This window comes from Geotrypetes seraphini, chromosome 1, assembly GCF_902459505.1.
Source record: "Geotrypetes seraphini chromosome 1, aGeoSer1.1, whole genome shotgun sequence".
NCBI classification, from domain to species: domain Eukaryota; kingdom Metazoa; phylum Chordata; class Amphibia; order Gymnophiona; family Dermophiidae; genus Geotrypetes; species Geotrypetes seraphini.
In genome coordinates this window covers 372,907,410-372,934,088 of record NC_047084.1, presented here as the reverse complement: position 1 = coordinate 372,934,088, position 26,679 = coordinate 372,907,410, and the positions used below count along the sequence as shown (strand labels likewise).

At 46.0% G+C, this 26,679-nt stretch overlaps 1 protein-coding gene across 5 annotated transcripts in view; it reads left to right on the top strand.

The window, feature by feature from the left end:
- The window catches only part of CSGALNACT1 (chondroitin sulfate N-acetylgalactosaminyltransferase 1), a 306,262-nt gene that overhangs the window by 55,225 nt on the left and 224,358 nt on the right, over positions 1 to 26,679 (top strand). For 4 of the 5 annotated variants that reach the window (XR_004536554.1, XM_033915282.1, XM_033915291.1 and 1 more), the window contains exon 1: positions 15,482 to 15,843. The exons of the other annotated variant lie outside the window; for it this stretch is intronic. The gene's annotated coding sequence lies outside the window, so the exon portion shown is untranslated. Of the gene's footprint in view, positions 1 to 15,481; positions 15,844 to 26,679 lie in introns of those variants that run through there. 5 annotated transcript variants of the gene reach the window in all.

Here is a 26,679-nt window from a genome sequence, read left to right as displayed (position 1 = left end):
TTTTGGAGTTCTGGATGAGTTCCTACTCCCCTATGTTCAGGAATTATTCAGTTCTAGCTATACCTGATTTAGATGTTTTTGATCTGCTAGACCCGACATAGGGGGTCTTTTACAAAGCTACTGTAGTGATGCTGCCACAGTAAATGCACCAAAACCCACTCAATTCCTATGTGGTTCGGTACATTTACCATGGCAGCATCACTATCACAGCTTTTTAAAAGACTCCCGTTAGTCAAGATTCAGAAGATGTCATGGTATTGAAACTATGCTGGTAACCCTAATATCTGAACTTAGAGCTACGTATTGTGACTAAGGCAGTTAAAGTTCTTGTATGCCATGTATAGGGTTGCCAGATTTCCTCTATGAAAAATGAAGATACTTGGGCCTGCCCCACTGCGCTATCAGCTCTTCCCTGTTCTGCCCCTCCACCCCGCTTCCACACGAACCTCCCTGAGCTCGGGATCATGTCTGCGCATGCACGGATGTCGTTTCGATGACATCACATGCATGTATATGATGTCATCATATGTCCGCACATCTGCAGAAGCCCTGTAGACATGGTCCTGAGGTCGGTGACTTTCAAAACCTGGATACACTGCTGGGTTTTGGAAATCCCACCGGGCACCCAGTCAGTCCTCTAAAAAAAAGAGGCCATGTCCGGGTTTTCCCAGATGTCTGGTAACCCTAGTCATGTAGATATTTCTTCTGCTTTTGATTTAGTACATCATAAATTACTGCTTGTTAAGCTGTGAAAACTACAGATAGCAGGTTTGGCTCTGCAGTAGTTTTACCAGTTTTGGGTTAAAAAAAAAGAGAGTTAGAGTTAAATTGGATGCTCATCTATTTCCCTTATCAGTACTTGTTAGGTTTTTATGTGTTCTTGATGGGGAGTTACTAAAGATTTAAATGTGTGTGTTGTATTTGTACACTGACAATATTGAATTTCTGGTCCCAGTTAAGCCACCCTTGAATCAGATCGTTGAATTGATAGAAGATAGCGGATTTAACAATTAGGACTAACAAAGAAGACTTTTACTAGATGTATGTCACAGCAAATTTAAGACTGGAAAGAATCTAAGAGGTTATTTTCTTCTAAAAATTCCTGTAATTGAAAGTCAACTGTCCATTCAGTAATCTTTCCCACAAAAGGAATGTTAGAAACTGATCCAAAAATGTCCAGTTTCTTTTGCGTCAAAAGTGACTGTCTTTAAAATAAGGTTCTACTATTGCTGATTTCAGTAAAGCTGGCATAACCTTTTCCTGTAAGAAGATATCCTCTATAATAAAACCCTAAGTGCGCATGCGCACTTAGGAGGCTGTGATCCCTGCCGCTGTGCTGTGTGCTTCCATGGCCGTGTTTGCGTCGCGTGCGGCCTGGATGAAGCTGGGTGTTGTGAGGCGTCCAACTGCTACTGCTGCACAGGGAAGTGGATGGGGAGAGGGAAAGGGAGCTGCTTGGGGGGTGCTGGGGGGCAGGCAGCAATCTTGGTTTGCTTGGGGGGAGACAGAACGAGGCCACGGAGAGACAGGCAGGCATGGCGCAACAGAGAGAGATAGGCAGACAGGGGGGCCAGGGAGAGAGACAGACAGAAAGAAAGACAGATAGGGAAGTGGATGGGGAGATGGAAAGGGGGCTGCTTGGGGAATGCTGGGGGGCAGGCAGCAATCTTGGTTTGCTTGGGGGGGAGACAGAACGAGGCCACGGAGAGACAGGCAGGCATGGCGCAACAGAGAGAGATAGGCAGACAGGGGGGCCAGGGAGAGAGACAGACAGAAAGAAAGACAGATAGGGAAGTGGATGGGGAGAGGGAAAGGGGGCTGCTTGGGGAGTGCTGGGGGGCAGGCAGCAATCTTGGTTTGCTTGGGGGGGAGACAGAACGAGGCCACGGAGAGACAGGCAGGCATGGCGCAACAGAGAGAGATAGGCAGACAGGGGGGCCAGGGAGAGAGACAGACAGAAAGAAAGACAGATAGGGAAGTGGATGGGGAGAGGGAAAGGGGGCTGCTTGGGGAGTGCTGGGGGGCAGGCAGCAATCTTGGTTTGCTTGGGGGGGAGACAGAACGAGGCCACGGAGAGACAGGCAGGCATGGCGCAACAGAGAGAGATAGGCAGACAGGGGGGCCAGGGAGAGAGACAGACAGAAAGAAAGACAGATAGGGAAGTGGATGGGGAGAGGGAAAGGGGGCTGCTTGGGGAGTGCTGGGGGGCAGGCAGCAATCTTGGTTTGCTTGGGGGGGAGACAGAAGGGGGCCACAGAGAGACAGGCAGGTATGGCGCAACAGAGAGAGACAGGCAGGCAGGAGGCCAGGGAGAGAGACAGACAGACACATCTATTCTAGCACCCGTTAATGTAACGGGCTTAAAGACTAGTTTGCTATAACCTCTGTGATTTTGCAAGATCACGTCATGTCATTTTAACAGGCCATGATAGACTGTGATGAAGCGAGTAAGTGGCAGTGCTCATTGCTTCAATAATATTGTCATTGGTAATTGCTTTAAAAGAATAAAATTAAGATAACTCCTATGTCAGAAAATAACTACCTGATGTTTTAGTGTGAGTTTGCATCACTATGGATCTTATTGGTAGTGGTTGACTGAAAATGCCACCAAAATTCATCACATGATCTGGCCAAAACGGACACCGAAAACTCGAGTTTGGTTGTGTGAATGTGAACTAGTGAGGACCACTGGGGATTGTCAGAGTTTACAGTCTACATCCCTCTGCTAAACCCACAGTATCCATGCCAGAATATAATAATTTTACTGTGCCTCCAAGCAAAATAGCCTCCACACACATCGACCATTGCTAATGCCACGGTGCTTTTACAGTGGCTGACTGAACTGCACTCGGAGTGACGGTTGATATCATAACTCCACAGAGAAGCTAAAACCTAAGGAATTTGTCCTACATTTACAGAATAAAATGTTCGAGAGCTAGTCTCGACGGACGGCTCTAACGCGGGGCTGGGAGGCCCGCAGGGCCGTCTGTCGGGTAGGGTTTAGTGAAAGGGGGTGGTTAGATAGGAATAAAATTCTGAATAGGGAGGGTAGAGGCCTTCCCGCTGAGGGATTGGCCTCTGATAGGGTTAAGTCGCGGCCGCGGGGGGGCGGGGGGGAGGGAGGTGTATTTAAGGAGGGCTCTCGGAGGACCTTAACGGTTTCCGGTCCTCCGAGACAACTTGCAGCGGGGTCGACTGAACGCTGCGGTTTGCGGCCTACCGCGTGGTTGCTGTTCCTGCAATTTTATTTCCTGGGGTGCGCGGTCGTTAGTGCGTGTCGGCGGCGTGAGTCAGGTCGGGTCATGGCGCGAGCACCCACCTCCGTCTCTGCAGATCCCACAGAGCTGTCCCTGGTGGCTGGTGATTCATTCGATGAGGAAGACCGAGATCCGGTGAGTGCCTCTGCTGGGGGGGGGGAAGATCGTTGCCTCCTAGGCGCTCGCGTTCGGCTGCTCAAACTGCGATAGCGCTGGAGGTTGGTGGGGTGGTGCCGGCTACTGGAGGCAGTGCGGGGTCGGCCCGCAGGGGCAGTAGCTGGCTGTAGGGAGGTAGGGGGAGGAGCCGGAGTGCTTCCCGAGCCGGGGGTAGGCAAGAAGTGCCTTTCCCTCTGACTACTGCTGGGGCTTTGGGTGAGTCTGATGCTGGGATTCTTCCTCCTAGTGTGCCTGTGGTTGATTGGGCTGGGGTGGGGAGTGTAGGTGCTGGGTTGGGGTCTAGCCGACTGGATGGGGTGGCTTCTTCCTCGGTGGGGGGTGCGGTCCTCGGGGTGGTTCGGTGGAGATCCTGGTGTTGCCCTCTACTTCTGGGACGGGTCATGTGCCGCCTGAGAGCGTAGCCGGCTGATGGTCGTCGTGGCCGCCGGGTCCTTGGGGGTCTCCTTGGGGTCCTGGTCCCTGGGCTGTAGTTCCGCCTCCATTTCACGGAGCTGTCCCACCGCCGCCTTGGGGCTTGGGCTTCTCCATTGGGGGTGTCCCTCGGGGGCTTGAGGGGAGGGGTGACCAGCGGGTGGGGGTCTGGCCCTCGGGGCTAACTTCTCCTTCTACTGTGCAGGTTGCTGGCCCCTGTTTTGATTTTTTCCCCCAGGCTTCCGCCGATGGACGTGGGTGTGTCGCTGGGACTTCCGCAGCTGGAGCGTGTGCCGAGGGACTGGAAGCTGCTCCGCGGACTGGAGTCGAGGAGCCCGCACTGGCGGCATGTCGGAGTCCTGCTACGGTGGTTTCTGCGGAGGGTGCCACTCCTGGAGCGGCAGGCGGAGGAGGCAGATCAGCTGGACACCGGAACACGGGTAACATGACCTTAGAGGCTGGGGTTGTTGGTAAGGGTAGGGGGAGGAAGAGTAAGGGAAAAGGTAGGAAAGGCCGACGGAGTAGGGATTCTTCCTCGTCCTCTTCGTCTTCTTTAACCTCTTCTTCCTCTTCGACGTCGTCTTCCTCGCCAGGGTCACCTCGGCGGGGGACGGGTGAGGGGCGGATCGGGGGGCCCCAGCTCTAGTGGCGCTGTTGGAGCTGTGGGAGAAGGTTCCGCGGTCTCTTCGCCGCAAGATTCGAAAGCGTTCGTGTGTTGACATTTTTCGGCTTTTGGAGGGCCGAGTGAGGGGTCGGAAGAAGAAGAGTAAGAAGGAGGGGGGGAAGCCTAAAGTGGGTATGGTGTCCCGCAATGTTGTGAACTGGTCACGGGCGTTTTTGCGTTTAGCCGGTGTTTGGGGACGGGAGCGTCCCCAGGACTATGGCCTGTTGTTGGCATATGCGGATTCCATTTTCGATGGGTATTAGCGGTTCGGCAGTTGGGCCTGGCTCAACTACGATGAAGCGTTCCGTGACAAGATGGAGGAGAACCGACACATGTCTTGGGGTACGCAGGACATTAATCTGTGGCTCACCCATATGGCGAAACCTGGTGGGTCCGGCCCTAGTGTTGCGGGTAAGACTGGGCTTCCGGTTGCTGGGGGGGTTCGTTCTTTTCGTCCCCCATGGGGGTCCGGGGGCCGGAGGGGGTCCCGGTCTCTGCTGGCAGTTCAACAAGTCCTCCTGTTCCTTTACGGACTATCGCTTCCGTCATGCCTGCTCCTTGTGTGGTCAAGGCCACTCGGCTCTCAAGTGCCCCAAGAAGGGAGTTGGAGCACCCCCTGCCCCGGCCAAGTGAGGTCAGGGTGCTGGGGTTGCCCACTCCGGTCTGGGTGGGTGCCATGAGGCCTTGGTTGGACCTTTACGGGGAAAGGCTGCGATTCTGGCGGGTGGATTTAGCGTCGGTTTTATTATTCCTTGTTCGCTTCCCACGGCTACTGTGCAGGCTTCCAATGCTTCCTCGGTTTCTCAGTTGCGAGTGGAAGTGCGGCATAAGTTGAGTGAGGAACTTGCGCATGCGCAGGCTGCAGGTCCTTTTCTGGAACGTCCGTTCCCGGTGATGGTGCTGTCCCCTCTGGCGATCATTCCTAAGAAGGAGCCAGGGAAATTTTGCCTGATTCATAACCTGTCTAGGCCGGTAGGTCGCTCTGTGAATGACGGTATTCCTCGCGATCTCTGTTCTGTCCGCTACGTTTCCTTCGACAGTGTTTTGCGTCTGGTACGAATTGCGGGATGTGGGGCTTTATTGGCCAAGGTGGACATCGAGTCAGCCTTTCAGTTGTTGCCAGTTCATCCTTCTTCCTATCCGTTGCTGGGCTTTCGATTTGAGGGTGCCTTTATTTTGACCGCTATCTGCTGATGGGTTGTTCCATCTCCTGCGCATTTTTTGAGTTGTTCAGCTCCTTTCTACACTGGGTTACGGTCCGATGTGCGGGGAGGGACTTGGTTGTTCACTATCTAGATGATTTTCTGTTCGTCGGGCGGGCGGGCTCCGGCGATTGCGGTCTGCTGAAATCTACCTTCGAAGCGATGGCTGCCGAATTCGGGGTGCCGTTGTCCGCTAATAAATCGGAAGGGCCCACTTCTTGCCTCACCTTCTTGGGGATCGAGATTGACTCAGTTGCAATGGTGACTCGGCTGCCACAGGGTAAAGTGCGTCAGTTGTTAGCCTTGATTTCTCTGGTTCGGGGTGCACATAAATCTACTCTGCGAGTCGTGCAGTCTTTGCTGGAGTCCCTTAACTTCGCCTGTCGGGTTCTGCCTATGGGTCGGGCTTTTTCGTGTCGTTTAGCAGCGGCGACGGCCGGCGTTCGGGATCGACGACACTTTGTCTGGATTACTACTGGGATCCGGGCGGATTTGCATATGTGGTCTCTCTTTTTAGCCCAATTCAATGGGTCGCTTCCCATTCAGTTCCCCGAAACCTCTAACTTGGATCTAGAGCTGCAATCGGATGCGGCTGGGGGCGTAGGTTTTGGCCTCTATTGTCAAGGGGACTGGTGCGCGGCGGCATGGCTTGAGAGTTGGCGGAGGGCGGGTATTACTCGCAATGTGACCTTGCTGGAGCTTTTCCCCTTGTTAGTGGCGTGTGAGTTGTGGCCTGAGAAGTTGCGGAACCGTCGAGTCGTTTTCTTGTGCGACAACATGGGGGTGGTCGAGGTAGTGAACAGGCAGGCTGCCAAGTGTTTGCAGGTAAATATGGTAATGCGGGAACTGGTCTTGCGCTGTTTGCGCCTTAATTTGTATATTCGGGCTCGGCACGTTCCTGGGGTGCAGAACAGGCTTGCTGATGCGTTTTCAATTCTTGCAGTTTCGCCAGCTGGCACCTTCGGCGAAGATGGAGGGGTCGTCGATGCCAGAACATTTATGGGGCCTGTTGGTGAGCGGATCTGGAGCATGTTGCAGCGGTCGGTAGCGCCTACCACTTGGACCCGGTACAATCGGGGCTTCGTGGTGGTATTTCAATTTCTGCATTCGCGGGGCTGGGCCCCTGGCCCTGTCCCAGAGGTCTTGTTAGCTGACTTCTTAGCGGGTTCTCAGTTGGAGGGTTATTCCCATAATGCGGCGGCGGGCCACCTGGCAGGCTTTGCTTTCTTTTCCAGGGCCTTCGGGTGGTCCTGCCCAGCGTCAGGATTTCTCCCTCGCAGGATGTTGGCGGCCTGGGTAGGGTGGCTCCACGGTTGCCAGGTGCTTGCCAGATGGTTTGCCAATCGCGCATGCGTTGTTATCTCGTCTCTTCGGGGTGTTGCCTGTTGTGGCGAGTTCTAGCTTCGAAGCATGTTTGTTTAGGGTGGCTTTTTCATTGGCGTTCTTTGGGGCACTGCGAGTGGGTGAGCTGCTTGTTCACCCGGCAGACACCCTGGGCTTGCGTGGTCTCCTGTGCAGTCAGGTGCGCGTGGCCGGGGATACGGTGCGTTTGTTCATTGCCAGGTCTAAGTCGGATCAGCTGGGCAGGGGGCGCACATTGGTCCTAAGCCGAGTGGCGGACTGTGCTATGTGCCCGATTCAGTCGCTGGAAGCCTATATGGCGATCCGACCTAGCTCAGACGTGGCGTTGCTGTTGCATGCGGATGGCGTCCGTCTCACTCGTTACCAATTCCTGGCAGTTTTGCGTCGGGCTCTGAGTCGGTGCGGTGCTGAGACTGCGTGTTTCGGCACGCACTCTTTTCGCATTGGGGCTGCTACTAGTGCATTTGAGGCTGGGGTACCTGCTGGGGCCATTCAAAGGTTGGGTAGATGGTCATCTGGGGCCTATCGCGGCTACATTCGTCCGACTGCTTCCATGCCGGGGGATTCTCAGCCTGGTGGATTGGGTTAGTGGGTGCTGCTGTGCTGGTCGGGGAGGCTGGGGCAGTTTGGGGATGGTCGAGTACTGGGTAGGAGTGTTTGCCTTTCAAGGGTATGGGCGGGTTCACTGCATGGCTTCTGTCACTAACTTTTTGGGTTCTGGGGGCACGTTGGCTTGACTGCTGAGTTTTGCTTTTCAGGTGCTGCACAACGTGTCCTGTCGGTTTGGATCATTGGACACTTCTTTGTCCATTGGGCCGGGGAGCGCGCAGTGGTATGCCCGGGCGGTCAGCACTTGGGTCTCCGTCCTCGCGGAGTCTACATCTCTTGGTGGGGTCAGCGGGGAATGCATTGGCATCAGCTGCTCCCCCTTCTGGAGGATCTGCGGCATCGTGCTCGGCGTCCTGATCTATTGCTTTTTCACCTCAGAGGCAACGATGTTGATTCGCTTAGTGGAAAACATTTAATTGATATGGTTATTGGTGACCTGGGGGTAATTCAGGGTTGGTTTCCGGGTGCCCGGCTTGTCTGGTCCGACATTATTCCGCGGCCGAAGCGGTTGGTGTCTCGTAGATGGACCAGGGGGCTTACTAAGGTGAATAGGCAGATTGGCCGGTGGGTGGAAGCTCGGGGAGGGGTACAGATAACGGCATTCTTGGGTTGATGTTTTTTGTTCGGGTTTGTTTTACCGGGATCAGGTGCACCTTTCTGACATCGGGTGGGATCTCTTGCTCGATGATTTTGCTACCTGTTGCGAGCGTGCGTTGGACCATTAGCCGCAGCTCTGTTCATTGGGGGTGCCTGTAATGGTTTACAGGCTTGTGGCGGTATCCCGAGCTACTGGTGGCTGGTCTCATCATGGGGATGAGCGGTGGGCCGGTTGGGAGCCGTGCCTGGTTGGTCGGATGACCTTGGACAATGGGGCATGTGGGGACATGCCACCCCTCGGACCCTTGCTTAGATGGCAGGGTCGGAGGCCATTTACATCGGAGTCAGTAGCTCGGGATCTGGGTCGCAATGGTGATACCATTGTGAAGGTTTTAATGGATAAACTGTTATTTAATGTTATTTATAATATGTAAATGTTATTCAAATATGTTAATTTTCAATAAACAGGGTTGCGTCCAGGTTTCTCCACGCAGGCTTACGTGTCTTCTTGGGGTTTGGTTAAGGATTTGATGGGCAGGAAGATGTTAGCTTTAAGAAAGCGGGCCACTCCAGCTTCCGCTGTTAGATTCCTGCAAGTTCATAACTGTATTATTTGCAATTGCAGTACAAAATCCCACCACCACCAACAAAGAATGGTGTTTAAAATTTCTGTATTTCCCCATTACTTCCTGTGGAGTTAATTCATGAACTTGCTTTTTAGAATGTTTGACAAAGACAGTGTGGTGATTGAAAAGTAGATAAATGTTATTGGCTTCTTGGCTTTAAATTGAGCAGATGACAGTGTGTAGAAGTGCAGATGGTTACCTCTGATCAATTCCAGATGTCAAAAGAGTTGCCCTCCTTAACAGGATGGTGTGGCTCATACATAAGTTTTTCCAAAATGTGCAAATACTCTTAGATGTTATTTTTATATTTGCTAAAGACAAAGAATAACTTTCTAGTTGAAATTGTTCCAAGTTCCAGATCAGGGTGAATAGAGCCTTCTGTACTGCTTTCAATGCCTCTCATAGCATAAAATCATCCAAGAGACCAAGTGCATAAGAGAAAAAACAAAAACATCACATTTAAACTCTACCTTGGAATTTCCTGTCTTATGGGCTAGCAGCTACCCAGCTGAATTTAAGATTATATACTGAGCAGCTGATATAAAATGCTTCTTCCCTGAGTGAGTAAGAAGTAACATGGACAGATTCCATAGATACATAAATTTTTTTGCTGGCTTTTAAAAAGCTGTTGTAGAGGTTTCTTCCACAGACCGGCGAGGTAAATGCTCCAGCACTCATAGAATTCCTATGAGCATCAGAGCATTTACTTGGCTGGCCCATGGTACAAAACTTCACTGCAGCTTCGTAAAAGGGGGCCTTAATTTGAAAGGAAAAGATGACCAAAGCCTTCAAAAACAAAATATAAATTTTTAAATGAAATCTTAGAACAACTGGTAATATAACAGTACAATCTCTATCCCAGGGGTGCCCAAAACATTGATCAAATCGCCCAGGCAATGTGAGTCGATTGCGGAGCCCAGGATTTCTACCTGCTTCCCCGACGATGATGCAGCAACAGGTCAGGTGCATGCAGCGACTGCATAAGCGGCGGGCCCACAAGCCCTCCCCCACCCCTGATGTCAATTCTGATGTCGGAGAGGAAGTTCCAAGCCAGCCAGTTGCTGCTTGGCTGGCCTGAAACTTCCTCTCCGACGTCAGAATTGACATCGCGGGGGAAGGCTTGTGGGCCCACCACTTGTGCAGTCGTTGCACACACCTGGCCTGTTGCATTAGTGTAGCAGGGAAAAATCGGCAGCAGTGGCTTGGGGGAGGGGGCAGGGAGACAGAAAGAGAGAAAGAAAGGGGGTCAGGGAGACAGAAAGAAAGGGGAGAGGGGCAGGGAGAGAGGAAGAAAAAGTTGGACTCATGGAGAGACAGAGAGAGATGTTGGTTGGGGAATAGAATGAGGTCTGCAGGGGAGGAAGCATGCAGGAGGCAGAAAGAAGGGAAAAAAATATTGGATGTACAGTCAGAAAGAAGTGCAACCAGAGACTCATGAAATCACCAGACAACAAAGGTAGGAAAAATTATTTTTCAATTTAGTGATCAAAATGTGTCAGTTTTCAGAATTTATATCTGCTGTCTATTTTTCTATAGTTGTTACTGAGGTGACATTGCATATTTTAAAGTCATCTGTCTTGACCTCTTTGAAAAACCCTGAATATAAATGATAATTAACATTTTCTGTGTGTACAGTGTGCTTTGCGTTTTTAAAATTTTTATTGTTGGTAGATCATTTTGACTTGGTCATTTTAAAAGTAGCTTGCAAGCCAAAAATGTGTGGGCACCCCTGCTCTATCCTTTTAGGTGAAACAATTAAATAGTTATAGAAGTTCAAAAGTGTAACCTTTTCAGGCTGTTTATGGACCCATGACATGAAAAATCAGCCATTCTCAATATTTTGGATCTGCTATTTTAATCACCTTTCGCCCAGAGGCAGTCACATATGACATATGCAGAAAGAACTAAGTATGCATTTATATTTCAGATTTGTCCAGCAAAATCACCAGTTTTAGGATATATGCAAACAATTGCTAATTTGGAATGTTAGAAGGGTTGTCCTTTTTATAATTTAACATGGCCACAGATAAAAAGCACTTTACTGCTTGGCTACAGAACATCCAATGCCTAAATATTTTTTTTTTAAACTGCTTTCTGCAGAATGGGGTAGGAAAGGGGTAGAGAATATGTGGATTATAGACACGGACAGCATTTGTAGTTAGCTCATAGTAAGTTACCATGTGGTATCAGCACTGCAGATAGGAAGTACTAAGGGCCCGATTCACTAACCTGCTCGATCATGACCGATCCGTGTCTGATCCGGGCAGGGCCGATCGATTCAGGAAGGAAGAATATTCAATGGGGGCGATCGGAGGCACGCCCCCATCCGCCGACACGGATCGCTAGGTAGCGATCCCGACGCATGCGCAGACCATCTACTTTGCCTGTAGATGGGCTACGCATGTGTTTGCTGTCTGTTGTGGTTTGTTTGTTTTTGCTGGCCCCGACTCTCCTGCTCTCTGCCGCTCTTCCTTGCAGTGCGAGCCTGGGCTCACACTGGGCTCGCACTGCTTGAAAGGGCAGCTGAGAGCAGGAGAGTCAGGGGAGGCAGAGAGCAGGGGAGCCAGAGAGAAGGTTGTGGCAGAGAGCAGGAGAGCCTGGGAGCCAGAGAGAGAGAGTTGGGGAGGCAGAGAGCAGGTTTATTTCAGGGCTGCAGGGCTGGCAGGACAGTTGGAAAGATGTGAGCGACTGGTCCCCAGCAGTCCAGTCCCCGGCCAGCCCACCTGGTGTTCAAGATTTTTGTTTAGTGAATCGCGTCCCTGCCTACTTTGCATGCCGTTTCCCCTCATTTGCATGCACGGATCGGAATTGGATCGGCACAGAGGTTAGTGAATTGGGTCGGAGGAAAATCGGGTTGCAAACCGATCGGTACACGATCGGTTTGCTTAGTGAATCTAGCCCTTAGTGCATCACACTATAGGAAGCATTCAACATAGCCACTGCTGTTAAGTTAAAAATAAAAATTCCCCTGAACTCCTACCTCTTTTAAGTAGCCTTACTATCACCCCTGATCCTTCGATTTTCTCTACATAGCTTTAGCATTAACCCCACCCCATTAAAGAGGCACTTGGTCCTCTACATACACCCCTGACCGTTGCATCTGGCATTTACTGAGGAGTTTCCATGGTGGCATAGTGGTGGGATAGGAGGGACTTGCCCAAGATTACAAGGAGCAGCAGCAGCAAGATCTGAGTCCAATTTCTTTGCTTGTCAGTTCAGTGCTGTAGCCTTTGAGCAGCCCTTTCCAAATTGTGGGCTGTGACCCCAAATGGGGTTGCACACACTGCATTTGAGATCATGACCTATGTGGGCATTGTATAGACCAGGGCTGCCCAAGTCCGGTCCTCGAGATCTACTGGCAGGCCAGGTTTTCAGGATATCCACAATAAACATGCATGAGAGAGAGTTGCATACCAAGAAGGCAATACAGGCAAATCTCTCTCATGCATATTCATTGCGGATATCCTGAAAACCTGGCCTGCCAGTAGATCTCGAGGACCGGACTTGGGCAGCCCTGGTATAGACTTTGGTGGGTCACAGGCATCATTGCAGCATTGATTATGAGGTCACAGTCAGAAAAAAGTTTGAGTTGCACTACACTAGTTTAAAAAAAGAAGTTCAAATTTCTTTATTTTTGATATACCGTTTATCAGTCAGGCATCTAAACGGTTTACAATAAAATGAGATTTAAAAATAAAATATCATAATAAAAGATATATCTACAGTTAAAAGGTACGGGGCATAATCAGACTAACGTACATGAAACAAGAGAGAGGTGAGGGAAGGTAAGTTATTAAATATATCTAGATGAAAATAAAAATAAAATGGAGAATTGTATGAGATCTCCTAAAATGTATGCCCTATTATCAGCCAAACTTAGGAGCTTAAGTTTTAGCTGAAAATTTATCTTAATTTAAAAGCTTAAAGGTTATGGGGCTCATTATAATAATAATAATAATAAACGTCTAAAAAGCAGCCTTTTGGTACTTGGACGATCAAAAAGACAGATAGTCCAAGTACCAATCAAAACTGATTTTAGAAGTATCTAAAACCAGCTTAGCCCTTTCCACAGACTCTGTACACCAAGAGTGAAAAGGGGCATTTTTGGAAGAATGGATAGGGCGGGAAGTGGGACGACTTAGACTTAGTCGTCTGGCAGCCATAACCAAAAAACTTAGACAGGTTGCCAGACAGAACTTATACATTTTGACTTAGACCAAGTCAAAACAGGTATAAGTTCTGAATCAGGCTGCTGGGTGTGGCAGGGAAGAGATAAGTGCTTCCTATGGATAGATGGGAATAGGGGAGAAGAAAGAGGGAGGAGATGGTACAAATGGATAGATGGGGAAGGGAAGACATGGAAAAGTAGATAGATTTTGAAAAGATGTAAGAAAGTTGAATGTTAAAAGTTAATGCCAAAGATGAATGTAGGAAAGAAAAAAGTCACTACTTGAAAAAGTCACTTCATGAAGATGTAATCATGAACCTTTGTGCGTACTCTTGTACCATGAACTCTGCTCAGAGATATGAAGGCATAATCTTCCGCCTCACCCACCAATCATTGCAGTGTTCAATACATAGAGATTTCTCCAGGTTTAAATACTAAACTGTTGTATTGCTAGCTGCTAAAGCTATGCATAATTCTTAATAGCAATAGCAAAAAATATCAAAGAAGTCATTCACTTATCTTTGAAAAAATAGCTGGAACCAGACAGACAGCCTGGAACCAGCTATTTTTTCAAAGATAAGTGAATGACTTCTTTGATATTTATTTTTTGCTATTGCTATTAAGAATTATGCATAGCTTTAGCAGCTAGCAATACAACAGTTTAGTATTTAAACCTGGAGAAATCTCTATGTATTGAACACTGCAGTGATTGGTGGGTAAGGCAGAAGATTATGCCTTCATATCTCTGAGCAAAGTTCATGATTACATCTTCATGAAGTGACCTTTTCAAGTAGTGACTTTTTTCTTTTCAAACATTTTCCTTCAGTCACTCCACTGCATTCATTTAGTGGTTGAGTTAGTTACCCCTTCAGTATATTTTTTAAAAGATGAATGTAGGGCAGAAAGTAAAGGAGAAAATAACAGCAAATGGATAAGAAGGCCCTGGAAACACAAGAGCACAGACAGAAGGAAATGCAACCAGAGACTGGGAAAACATGATTAGATCACCAGATATCAAAGGTAGGGAATATGATTTTATTTTCAATTTAGTGACTGAAATGGGTCAGTTTTAAGAATTTACATCTGCTGTATATATTTTGCACTGTTAAGGAAGAAATGAATTTCTTTCTATTTCTCTGGTGTTGTACTGCATGTAAAGCATGGCATCTTAGGGTTTCATTTGTATACAGTATATTAGGACTTTTACCCCTTCTTTTATGAACGCATAGTGCGGATTTTAGCACCGGCAGCAGCGGTAACTGCTCTGACATTCATAGAATACCTATGAGCGTTAGAGCAGTTACCGCCGCTGCCAGCGCTAAAACCCGCACTATGCGTTCATAAAAGAGGGGGTTAGTTTGTGGTCCTGTATTTGCATAGCATTTATCTGTGTTCTACATGTGTGACCAAGGCCACGTGTTCTGGTGGAATGAATGTTGAGAAGCATACAGTGACAGTACTTTGTGTAGTTTAGATTCAAACAATTTAACGTTGTGGTTAACAATTATCCCCCTCTTTTACGAACGCATAGTGCGGGTTTTAGCGCCGGCAGCAGCGGTAACTGCTCTGACATTTATAAAATTCCTATGAGCGTCGGAGCAGTTACCGCTGCTGCAGGCGCTAAAACCTGCGCTATGCATTCATAAAAGAGGGGGATGTGTTGTTAATAAGTTTATATGGTGTGTATATAAGAAAAATGAATGGAAAAATTTGTATTACAATTAATACTATCGCTATTAACGGGGTGGGGTCAGGGGCAGAGCTTGGGTGGGGTCTGGGGTGGAGCATTTGGGCCCCTCCCAAACAAAAAAGCATTCTGCTGCCTATGCCACATGTAATAGTTAAAATAATAAAAAAAAACCAACAGGCTAATAGTTAATCGTGAAGTGAATGTTTTGTATGGCCTTTTATTTCACTGTGGCTCATTTTATACCTTTTTTTTAAATTAAATGCAAGAATGGCATTAAGTATTTTCGTATGGATGTGCAAAGGTTTTAGATTTCATTTAGCAAAATGGAGATGTAAGTTAAACTAACTCATTATACGATTTCCATGACAACATTTTTCTTGATTGACTGTCAGAAGAAAGCTATAGTACATTTATTATTTTTGGCTTGACAGCGCGGCATTAAAATGGGGTCACATGTACCCTTATAATTTCAGGAAACGTAGCCGGAATGACAGTTGAACAGATGTTGTTAAAGTAGTGCTATACAAGTCAAACTTACTTAAAACAATGCCCCAACAGATAGGAAGAAAATATTCACTGAGCTGAATATGCACTGAATCTCTGTAAACATATTTATAGATAGACAGATATAATTTTGTTTCAATTGTGTGAAGAAAAAAAAATTTAGGAGCACGCATTATTTCCGCGGATTATATAAGATGCCATAGCAGTGCGAGAACGCTGGATTGGGGAAAGGGAGGTGGGTCTGCTACCTTAACGCGTTCCCGCCTTTTCTCCTGGCTACCTTTTTCAAACCCGCTCATTCACAAAAGCTTCCCCCGCCGCCTCCCGAGGCCGCCGCGTGCTCAGACTATCGGCCGCTTGGTTCTTCCGTGGAACGTCTCGCGCGTCTTGTTCCTCATCAATGGCTGGATACCTCCGTGCTCGCCCTCGCGGGGGTAAAGGGGGCGTCGCCTTCTGCACTTGACATCCTCTGGTGAAACGGAGGCGGCAGTTTCCTGGTTGCTCTTCCTCGCTGGCCGCTGCGTGCGTGTGTCCCTGATGCCGAGGCGCTTGCCAAACTCCTGCTGCTCCCTGGAGGTGGGTGACGTTTGCCGGCGAGGGGGGGGGGGGTGTCGCGCCTTTCGATGACTGCATGTTGCACGAGATAAGCAATCTTCAGGCTGGGGCAAAGGGGGACCTGCTGCGCCTTTAATGCCTAGCAGTGGCTTTAAGCGAGTTAAAGGGATGACGGACGAGCAGCGAAAGTTAATGGGGCTGGGAATCGTTAGTTTCCAGGTTGCTGCTGGGGGCCAAATTCGTTTTTTGTGTTTTTTTTTAAAAGTAGGTTTAATTAGCACGGCTATTTATCACGTAGGAGGCGGAGGGGAAAGGGGGCTTGTGATTTCACATGTCTCTTGGCTTGGAAACGAGTCGTCCGTGTAACGGTGCCCTTCGCCGTATTGCAGAAAACGTGCAAACTTGTCTCCTGGCTTCTGTCCCGGCTGAGATCGGATTAATGAAACAACGCAAGATGGTTGTGTCTCCATCTCTGACGGAAGGCCAAGGTTTCGCTGATGGCTCTTATTTGATTTGCCACAGCTTGGTGGGGCTGAGAGGGAGGGGGGGGGGGGGGAACTTTAAAGATCTGGACAGATGCTTTGCTTCTGTTAAAGCTGAAATTGTGATCAGAGGCAGGTTGTTTTTTTTAATTGCTTCTATCCTTCCTCCAGATTTGGAGTTTGAGCAGAGGATTTGTTTGCCATTATATTTTAAGTTTTACTGCACTTTATTTCTAAATTAACATAGAAACAGAAAATAATGAAGGTAGATAAAGACCATATGATCTTTCTCGTCTGCCCATCAATACTATTTACTATCCCTTCCTTTTCCTTAAAGATCCAATGTGCTTATCTCAAGCTTTCATTAATTCAAATACAATTTTCCTCTCCCCCACTTATACACAGAGACCGATCCATACATTCACTACCATTTACTACCCTTTCTATAAAAAAGTGTTTTCTGAGGTTACTTCACAGTCTGTTCCCTCTCACCTTCATATTATATCTGCTCATTCCATCCAGTTTCCTTTCAATTGAGACTTGCCTCGTGTATTTATGTCACGTATGTATTTAAATGCCTCTGATATTTCCCCTATCTCACCTTTCCTCTTAAGATATACATCAGGGGTGTCAAAGTCCCTCCTCGAGGGCTGTAATTCAGTCGGGTTTTCAGGATTTCCCCAATGAATATGCATGAGATCTATTAGCATACCATGAAAGCAGTGCATGCAAATAGATCTCATGCATATTGATTGGGGAAATCCTGAAAACCCGACTGGATTGCGGCCCTCGAGGAGGGACTTTGACACCCCTGGTATACATACTGAGATCTTGAAGTCTGCAACCATATGCTTTATGACCACCAACCATTTTAGTAGCTATGCTTTGGACCAACTACATCTTGTTTGTATAGGGTTACCAGATTTCGGATGTAGAAACCTGGACACATGGTCCCGCCTAGTTCTGCCTCTAGCTCCAACCTGTTATAACCCTGGCTCCGCCCCCACAAAGCATCATCTTTCTTAGACCTCCAGGCATGGCCTCGAAGTATGCGCGGATGCATGTGACATCATCCATGCATGCTGAGAGGTAGGAGGTCGGGGTTTTCCAAAACCTGGACAAACTACTGAGTTTTGGAAAGTCCGCCAGGCACCCAGACAGTCCTCTAAAAAGAGGACATGCCTGGATTTTCTCAGACGTCTGGTAACGCTATGTTTATATCTTTTTTTTGAAGGTGTAGTCTCCAAATTGTAACAATATTCTAAGTGAAGTCTCTCCAGAGTCTTATACAGGGGCATCTTTACCTCCTTTTCATTCTTCTCTCTATGCTCCCAAGCATCTTTTTAGCTTTCACTGATGCCTTTTCTAATATTTGGCCACCTTAAGATTATCACATACAATGATACCCTAGTCCTGCTCCTCTTGTGAATAAACCAGCTCATTCCTTTTCAGTAAGACAGGTAGTGGGTTGCGTACTCCCTGGGGTATGTGTGCCACGTGTTGGGAACCACTGGTTACAGTGCCTGAGAGACCTAAGTTCTATTGTTGCAGCTACCACTCTCCTGAGTGTGGACAATCACTGCTTTCTCTCTGTCATAACAATGAATATTGCCTGTTGGCTACAAAATTATGCCAACCATTCTACCAAGCAGCTACTATTCTTTATTCATAAGGGAGGACCACCTAGAATGGCAGCATGGTTTGACAGAGAGACTTCCTATAACAATAAAGTAGTGCATTTCCATATGTGATGTAAGTACTTGTGTGCTAGGTATTCATTAGCAGAACATATGATTGATAATGCTCTTTTTTAAAAAAAAAATATTTATTTATAAGATTTCAATTTTACATAGAAGCATTGCATTTTGCTACTTGCTACAGATCTAAGAAATACATATAGTATAGCATATAAAGGAAACTCATTAACTCTTATTTAGTCCACAATAATGAGGATCAAGAAAGGAAATAAACTTTCACTAAGAATTAACAAACATTAACTTAAAGTCACGGCACTAGATTTCCCGTACTACAGCCAGATGGGAGGTCATACATCATTAGACGTTGTTACCAGCCTTTCTTTTGATCCAATAAATTCAAAAAGTTGTTAGGGCTCGAAGAAAAGAAAATTGATAAGGTATATAATACTTCGCAGGAAATTTAACAAGAAATGTAACCCCCAGAGCAAGAACTCTTGGCCTCAAGGCCAAGAATTCTTTCCTATGTCTCTGGGTTTTCTGAGCAAAATCTGGAAAATACAAAAATTAGAGCCTAAAAACTTATCATTTATGTGACGAAAATACAAGCGGAGGATAAATTCCCTATCACTTTCCAAGGCTAGGGTTAACAGCGTTGTAGTTCTATCAATGATGACCTCAAGGGAATTTTCCAGAAATGAAGACAAATTTATGTCCACTGCTCTATCTACACTTTCCCCTCCCTATTTGCGGTTGTAGCATTCGCGGTTTCAAGTATTCGCAATTTTTATTCCCCAGGCCCCCCCCCCCCTAGAGAATCGCTCGGAGACAGCCCGCATCAACCAGAACCGGCCCCGGGACTTGGATCAGGGCAAGGAGGGGGGCGATCGGAGGAGGCTATCTATTCAGGCCCTGCTCAAATTCAAATCTCTTCCTATCAAAATCGTGCCTTCATTAAAACTGCTCAGAGTCACCTTGGACAGCAGATTCACCTATCACCTTCATTAATGACCTGGAAACGGGGACGAAATGTGAAGTTATAAAATTTGCGGATGACACTAAACTCTGTAGAAGGGTCAGAACTATGGAAGAGTGTGAGGACCTACAAAGGGACCTAAGCAAACTGGAAGAGTGGGCGAATAAATGGCAGATGAAATTCAATGTAGGGAAATGCAAGGTCATGCATATAGGGAGAAAGAACCCGATGTTCAGCTACCAAATGGGGGGACTAGTATTAGAGGGAAGTAACCTTGAAAGAGATTTGGGTGTACTGGTGGATACAACAATGAAGTCAACGACGCAATGCGCAGCAGCCGCGAAGAAAGCGAACAGAATGTTGGGTATTATTAAAAATGGTATTACGACCAGAACAAAAGAAGTCATCCTGCCGTTGTATCGGGCAATGGTGCGCCCGCACCTGGAGTACTGTGTTCAGTATTGGTCACCGCACCTTAAGAAGGATATGGCAATACTTGAGAGGGTCCAGAGGAGAGCGACACGAATGATTAAGGGCATGGAAAACCTTTCATACACTGAAAGATTGGAGAAGCTGGAGCTCTTCTCCCTGGAAAAGCGGAGACTCAGAGGAGACATGATAGAGACCTACAAGATCATGAAGGGCATAGAGAAAGTGGAGAGAGACAGATTCTTCAAACTTTCAAAACATAAAAGAACAAGAGGGCACTCGGAAAAATTAGAAGGGGATAGATTCAAAACAAATGCTAGGAAGTTTTTCTTTACTCAGCAGGTGGTGGACACCTGGAATGCGCTTCCAGAGGATGTAATAGGGCAGAGTACGGTACTGGGGTTTAAGAAAGGATTGGACAATTTCCTGTTGGAAAAGGGGATAGAGGGGTATAGATAGAGGATTATTACGCAGGTTCTGGACCTGTTGGGCCGCCGCGTGAGCGGACTGCTGGGCACGATGGACCTCAGGTCTGACCCGGCAGAGGCATTGCTTATGTGCTTATGTGCTTATATCAGCACAGTGGTCAAACGCTGCTTCTATCGTCTAAGAATAAACAGATATCTCTCCAAATTACTTGAGCTGTCCTCTTTGAACACCCTAATTCACTCATTAGTTATCTCCTGCATAGACTATTGCACTGCCCTTTACAAGGGCATAACAAAAAAAGAAATGACGCCTTCAGATCGTTCAGAATACTGCTGTACAAATCATATTTAATGCAAGAAAATTAGACCATGTTTTTCCCTTACTGTACAAAGCACATTGGCTTCCAGTAGAACACAGAATTAGTTACAAAATCCTGCTATTAACATTTAAAACTCATCAAAATAATCAACCTGAATTTATAGACAGACTCCTTATTCCCCATAACTCCTCTAGAATTCTTCACTCCATGACTCGGAATCTGCTCTCGGTTCCATCCCTCACACTTATAAACACAATGAAATTGAGTATTTTTACAGTGATTGCTCCCTCCCTTTGGAATTCCATTACTAACTATCTACGTGTAAAATCATCTTTTTAAATCAATTGAAAACAAAGTTAAAAACATTTTTATTTGTCGATGCCTTTGAAACCCAACTATCCTTGCAAGGGCAAGAACATGCTGTTTTCCACCGCAGCAACCCCTTCCCAGTGTACTTTCCTTAATTCTCTCTTTTTCTATAATATTGTAGTTCCAACCTTTTTTCCTTTTGTTCCTGTTTGTCCTTGGTTAAAACATCCTTGGATGTATTAACTACCCCTAAAGATGTCTACCAATTTTAAATTTGTATTATAGTTAATATATGTTTTTACTAATATTGTACACCGCCTAGAAGTCCGATTAGGCGGTATAAGAAATTCTAAATAAACTTGAGGGGGGTGATCGGAGGCGAGCAGCCGCCCCAGAAGCATGGACCTTACCTGGTGATCTAGTAACACGGGGACACGGGGCAGGAGCGATCTTCCTATAGAGCTGCCCCGTGCAGAGCACCTGTGCTGTGCGTTCTTGTGGTCTCACGAAACTACAGGAACTCGCAGCACGGTTGCACTGCACGGCTCTGCATGGGTCAGGAGTGTAGGAAGATCACTCCTGCCCCGTGTCACCGCTAGACCACCAGATAAGATCCTGGGGTGGGTCAGAGTCGGCCCAAAAGTTATTTGCGGGCCGGCTCTGCCCTTAATCCCTGTGAATACGGAGGAGGGAGTGTACTGGCATTTCTATAGGAGTAGATTCCCCTTGTGGTGTCTTTATATTCAAATAATAAGCTCTAATAATTGGAGGTAAATTTTCTGATGGAATGGCCAAAGCTTCACGGAAATATTTTCTAGCCATCTCAACTGGTGATACGATAGGACACTTCAGAAAGTTCAAAAATTTTGTTATTTTTCCTCAGTTGGTTTTCAAAGTTCTCCATCTTGCCAGAAGCATAAGATCTCCCTTTGACCAATTCCATTTGTACTATCTTTACTTCATTCATATTATTTTCTTGCTTCTCCAACTTTTCACTCAAATTAGTTAGAAGTACCCCTGTTGTTCCACCTTGGAAAAGACAGTTCCATAATCTGTTTTAATAGTAGTAAGACTCAATTTAAAGGTTGGAGTCCATGACTGATATGGCCTGCCACAGCGCCTCCATATCTATTTTCTCTGATTTCTTCATCTCCCCAAAACTGATAGCATTTCCTCCCGAAGCATTTCTCACATCTTCCTCTGTATTGTAGGGAGACTGCTGATAATTTCCATCTCCATTTTCTTCCAAAGGGTTCAGTGGAAGTGTCCCTCCTGTACTGGAGTCGAGCTCTTCCTCTTGGGGCTGCAGGACTCCAGACGCTCCCTGCACTTGAGTACTTCCGGGTTGGGGAGGAACCAGCCTCTGCTCTGGGCTTAATGAAGCCCGGTTCACTGCGCTAAGGTCCCCTGAAAATTCCAGGTTCTCCCCCAAGGTAGTTTGGGTCATTTCACCTAAACAAGCAAAGACGCTCGTAAGCGTCGTCTGGACCAATCATTGAAAGGACACCACCAGTGGAGGGGCAAAGCGGGGAATTATTTCTCTTCCCTATATTGCTGCCGGGAAAGAGACTCGCAAACGCGGCATCAGGCGAGATGAGCAGCTCAGCTCGTTCAGGCGTCCACTTCTGATGCCATCTTGATCCTCTGTCTCAGGATTCTTGCTTGATAACTCTTGACCTTTTTGTTAATTATGCATATTGAATAGATTGTTTTAAAAATTAATCGGCTGTGTTTATGAATGTACTGCTTCAGAAACAACTTGGGCATATTTGCACAATATAATATTTTTTTCTTCACTGAATAGTACTAATAAATTCCTTAATCTCTAGTGTACCAAGCCAAGGATACAAACTTAGGTACAAACTTAAGAGCCCATTTACTAAAAATGAATTCTATAAACATCTCCTAAAAAATTGGTTTGGAAAACCCCCCACTTGGTACTATTCCATAAATGGTGCTCAAAGGTAGGCACACTTCACATAAAGGGCACCTCACTTTAGGTGCAGCCATTTACACCAGCTGAAACATGGTGTAAATCCTTTTGCCTCCTTATTCTATCACTCTGTGCACATAAATTCAAGGAATGCCCTGATCCACTCATGACCATCCTGTTTTTTGATTTGCGCATAAAATTTAGACATGTAAAGTTCAATTAAAACCAATTAGCATCAGTAATTGCTTGTTAAGATCCCAATTATTGGTGCCAATTGGCACGTTATTCGATTAAATTGTATGTGCAAGCACACTCCCAAATTTGCATGCACAATTTTTAGCATTTTTTATAGAATTAGGGGGCAAATGCTAAAAGGCTCATAATCAAAAAACATAAACATCCACAAAGTGTTCTAAATTGGCACTTGGACATCCTCATCGCAGGGACGTGCAAGTGCCGATAATTGAAACTGCTTTTCTGGACGTCTAGCAAGTTGCGTCCAGAGTTCAAGATGGGCATGGTGGAAGCGTGTTATGGGTGAGCTTTGGGCATGCCTAAGGGTGGGTTAGACGTGCGTGTCTTGCAACGATAATAGAACATTTTACAAGACGTCCTGGATGGAATTTAGACATTTAGAGCTAGACCTTTTTTAGAAACATCTAAGTGCCACAAAGGTACCCACACTGACCAGATGACCACTGCATGCATTAATGCAAGACACCCCCACCTTCCTCCATTGCTCACTGTCCCCTTTCCAACACACAAAAATGAGAACAAAAAGGTACATACCTGTCTCTAGAACAGCAGCACCTGGTATGGGGAAGCCTAGTAGAGTATCACACAGGTGTGTAGAGTTACCTTCTAGATGGGCTAGTGAACCATAGAAAGGAGGACCCAGACCCATAAGCCACTCTAACCACTACATTTATAGTAGAAACTGTGAGGCTACCAAAACCCAACCAAACCCTAATATACTGCCATATAGTACCACCTGCAGCCATAAATGCTATTGGGGTGGTACACAAGTAGGTTTAGTAGATTTGGGGGAGAACTCGCCATAAATTATCAGGGGGTTATGGTGAGATAAGTCTATATGGCCAGTCCGTTACTCTGTTGGCCCCTCCCATGTCCAAATGGTCTGCATTTGGACGTTTTCACCATGGAAGTTTTTCTGATCGAAAATGGGGTAGATATCCCAGCGGCCAAGACGTCTAAGTAGACGATTTTCAAACAAATAATTATATTTGGACCGTCCAGCAGTTTGCCATTCGAAAATGGCAGTTTCTGTTCCTACAACTTTGGACGTCCAGCTGGAAATGTCCAAGTTGGACTTAGACTTTTTTTTTTAATATGCCCCTCTTAAGTGTCCAATTTTGTACCTATGGGTCACTTGGCAGTGCATGTTAAGCTGTAGTAAAAGGACCCCTTAGATTGTGAGCCCTCCGAGGACAATGAAATGCCTACTATATTGGAATGTGCTGTATTCAACTTAACTTACTACTTGATAGATATAAGCTAAATCCAAACTCCCTTTCCTTCTATTAACATTTACACTATTATAAATGTGATTTGCAAAGCTTCCTCTGCAGGTTAATGGAAAAGGAATGGAAATGTATTTTTTTTTAAAATTTCACAATGCATATAATTTTACTTGCCTCCAACAAAGTGGCAGATAGGGTTATGAGGTTAGGGTGGGGGAAGACCAAGAATATTATAATGCTCTGTATCGCTCCTTGGTGCGACCTCACCTTGAGTATTGCACACAGTTCTGGTCACCGTATCTCAAAAGACATAAGGGAATTAAGGTTCCAAGAAGAGTAACCAAAATGATAAAAGGAGATAAAACTCCTCGTACAAGGAAAGGCTAAAAAGGTTGGGGCTCTTCAGCTTGGAAAGGAGATGGCTGAGGGGAAATATGATTGAGGTCTACAAAATTCTGAATGGTGTAGAATGGGTAAGTGTGAGTTGATTTTTTTCACCCTTTTCAAAAAAATACAAAAACTAGGGGACGCTGAATGAAATTACATGGAAATACTTTTAAAACCAAAAGGAGGAAATATTTTTTTTCACTCAAAGAATAGTTAAGCTCCGGAACTTGTTGCCAGAGAATGTGGTAATAGCAGTTAGCGTAGTCAGTTGTAAGAAAGGTTTGGATATATTCCTGGAGGAAAAGTCCATAGTCTGCTATTGAGACAGACATAGGGGAAGCCACTGTTTGCCTTAGGATCGCTAGCATATAACTTTACTACTGTCTGGGTTTCTGCTAGGGACTTGTGACCTGGATTGGTCACTGTTGGAAACAGGAAACTGGGCTAGATGGACCATCGGTCTGACCCAGTATGACTTTTCATGTACTAAGCAACAACATATATAGTTTTGGGTTGTCCAAATTATACTTGTAATATGGCTCAAACTGTCTGTTGAAACAGAAAACAACAAATCTCTTGCTACTTTTCTTCTAGAGCAGTAAAGGAAACATGGCTGTATTTGCATATTTTTTTTATTTTTTATTTTTAAATGGTGCTGACCCTGCAGGATAAAGTGCCTGTGGAGTTTCACCCCGGCGGAGGATTCAAGAGATTGTTTCATTATCGTTGCTGTTACTCTTACAGGCTAAGTTTTTGTTTGTGGTTTTATATGATATCTTATCCACCTGGGACCCCTGAAGAAGGCGTGTTTACTGAAACATGGACCGTGTTGGGTCCTTTGGTTTGGTTCAAGGTGGTAACATTAACCACATTCATAATTTTGGTTTAATAAATTTAGCCTGCATCTTTGTACATCTGTCTGCAGTTCTCTTTGTTTTGAAAACAACAAATCTCTTGTTACTTTTCTTCTAGGGCAGTAAAGGAAATATGGCTGTACTTGTACCCATATGGGCAGTGTGCATCTGAAACTTGTAATGTTGATTAGAATTAACTGTAATGTTAGAAACTAACTCAGTATGAAAGAGTTTTACCTCTCCCCAAACTAGCTTGATGAATTATTTCAGAGATTTATTGGTCTTGTGCATTACATAAATTTCAGTTACAGTATTTACAAACCCAGTTAGTTTCACTATTCTTAACTGTGGCGCTGAACCATCCTCTTGCCAACTTTAGAAGATTTTTAATGGACTGTGACAGAAGAGGACTCTGCATGGGAACTCTCAAATAATAAAAACCATTTTATTTGATGGTGACTGAGCTTATGTACAAGACATAAAGGTCCAAAAATTAAAAAATATCACTCCAAAACAAAAGCACCACACAAGCCAAGAAAGCTAGCTTATTACTTAAGCGAAAGAAAAGCCTCAGACAAACAGAGAGGTGTACCCACACTCTTCCACCAAAGCATCGTAGGCAAAAAACTTTCGCACAAGTTTAAAGTTAGCAGATGGGAGCAAAAAAAAGCCGAGAATGATTAATGGTAAAAACCACTGAACACAAACAGGCCAGGCCGACGATCGTTTCGTGGCCGGTAACCACTGCTTCAGGGCCTTAGCGTCAAATCCATGCTATCAGTACGCAGATCCTAACTGCTGCTTTCAAGACATAAAGGTGCATAATGCCAACTAAAGCCAGTTTTCTAAGCTACGCTAATGCAGCGCGTGCTCATGAGAAAATTCCCTTTTTAATGTATTGGATGACATTGTCTGGCACTATGAGGCTCTTTTTTTTTTTTTTTTTTTGAAAAAGAAAAACATCCAAAAAGTGGCAGGGGCAGAAGGACATTTTTCTTCTTATTTGCTATTTTCGAAATTCACATTCTAGACTGATTTCGATGTTGGTTGTCTGCATTGCATCTAAATCTGAAGGAGGCATGTTTAGGTGGGGCTAGAGTGGGTTTATGATATGGATGTTTTTCTGCAATAAAAATTTTAGAAAATGTCCCGGAAACAATTTGGGCGCTTGGGGCTAGACCTGTTTTAACAACGAATAAGTGCCAACAAGGTGCCCAAACTGACCAGATGATAACTGGAGGGATGACGACATGATCCCTCTACCCCGACTCCAAAGATATGATTGAAACTTTTCTGCAGATTTCTTCCTGTCCTTGCCCATGGGAAATCCGGACAGAGCACAAGGAGTGCGAGCCACGGTTCACAAATTGCTAGATCTGGCAGCAATAGAACCTGTTCCACAAGATGACTGGGGCCAAAGAAGGGCTCCGACGTTTGGAGACCTATTCTGGACCTGAAGGCAGTGAATGCCTACTTGTGAGTTCCGTGTTTCCGGATGAAAACGGTGCGTTCAGTTGTGGCAGCAATGGCACCCGGGGAGTTCTTGGCTTCCTTGGATCTCACG